Raw genomic sequence first — 1,906 nt, 5'->3', positions numbered from 1 at the left:
CTTTTTTTTAACTTTAATTTTTAAATAGAGGCAAGGTCTCCATATGTTGTCCAGGCTGGTTTTGAACTCCTGGGCTCAAGGGATCTTCCTTCCTCAGCCTCCCAAAGTACTAGGGTTACAGATGTGAGCCACCAAAACCAGCCTGTTTTTCTTCTTTAAATTCCTTTTAGATAAAGCATTATTTAAAGTAAATTAATATTAAAAGGCACTATCTTTAAGGCTGGTCATTTTAGAGAGAGCTTTGTAAAAGAAATAAGCATCAGGCCAGGTGTGGTGACTCATGCCTCTAACCCCAGCACTTTGGGAGTCCAAGGAAGGTGGATCGCTTGAGCTCATGAGTCTGAGATCCCTGAAACCCTATCTCTGCAAAAAAAAAAAAAAAAGAAGAAAAAAAAAAACACAAAAATTAGCCGGATGTGGTGCCAGTAGTCCCAGCTACACGGGAGGCTCAGGTGGGAGGATGGCTTGAGCTGGTGAGGCAGAGACTGCAGTGACCTAAGATGGCACCACTGTACTCCAGCCTGGGTTATAGGAGCCAGAGTTTGTCTAAAAACAAAAAAGAAAGAAAGAAAAAGGAAAAAAGAAATAAGCATCAAAGTTCAGTTTGGTTCCTTCCCACTTACCCTTCATTGCTTTCAACATGTCCTCACACTTGTGATCTCAACAGAAGTCTCCCTTCCCCAGGCCCCTCCTCCCAGGGCCTCCCCAGCCCTGAAGTCCTATCTCCTCTGTTCCTCTTGCAGGCAGCTGTGGGGGGACCCATCTGAGTTCCGGCCCGAGCGGTTCCTCACCGCGGAAGGCACCAGCATTAACAAGCCCTTGAGTGAGAAGATAATGCTGTTTGGCCTGGGCAAGCGCCGATGCATCGGGGAGGTCCTGGGCAAGTGGGAGGTCTTCCTCTTCCTGGCCATCCTGCTACAGCAACTGGAGTTCAGCGTGCCGCCGGGCGTGAAAGTCGACCTGACTCCCATCTACGGGCTGACCATGAAGCACGCCCGCTGTGAACACTTCCAGGCGCGGCTGCGCTTCTCCATCAAGTGAAGAAGACGCCACCATGCTGAGGCCAGGGAGCGAGTGGGGGCCAACCACGGGGACTCAGCCCTTGTTTCTCCTCCTTTCTTTTTTAAAAAATAGCAGCTTTAGCCAAGTGCAGGGCCTGTAATCCCAGCATTTTGAGAGGCCAAGGTTGGAGGATCATTTGAGCCCAGGAGTTGGAAGGCAGCCTGGGCAACATAGTGGGACCCTGTCTCTATTAAAAAAAAAAAAAATTAGTCAAGAGCCTGAGTGACATAGCAAGACCATGTCTCAAAAAATGTATGTGTGTGTGTATATAATTCTTATACCATATAATTCACCTTCTTTTTTTTTTTTTTTTCCGAGACAGAGTCTCACTCTGTCGTCCAGGCTGGAGTACAGTGGCGTGATCTCAGCTCACTGCAACCTCCACCTCCCAGGTTCAAGTGATCCTCCCACTTCAGCCTCCCGAGTACCTGGGATTACAAGCATGAGCCACTATGCCTGGCTGATTTTTGTAGTTTTAGTAGAGATGGGGTTTCACCATGTTGGCCAGGGTGGTCTCGAACTCCTGACCCCAAGTTATCCACCTGCCTTGGCTTCCCAAAGTCCTGGGATTACAGGTGTGAGCCACCACATCCAGCCTAATTCATATTCTTAAAGTGTCAAATGACTTCTAGTGTAGAATTGTGCAACCATCACCAGAATTAATTTTATTGTTGTTATTATTTTTGAGATGGAGTCTCGCTCTGTTGCCAGGCTGGAGTGCAGTGGCGCGATCTCAGCTCACTGCAACCTCCGCTTCCCATGTTCAAGCGATTCTCCTGCCTCAGCCTCCCAAGTAGCTGGGACTACAGGTGTGTGCCACCATGGCCAGCTAATTTTTGTATTT

Source organism: Mandrillus leucophaeus, unplaced genomic scaffold (assembly GCF_000951045.1).
Source record: "Mandrillus leucophaeus isolate KB7577 unplaced genomic scaffold, Mleu.le_1.0 Scaffold848, whole genome shotgun sequence".
In the NCBI taxonomy this organism is placed as follows: Eukaryota; Metazoa; Chordata; class Mammalia; order Primates; family Cercopithecidae; genus Mandrillus; species Mandrillus leucophaeus.
Note: the sequence above shows the minus strand (reverse complement) of the source record.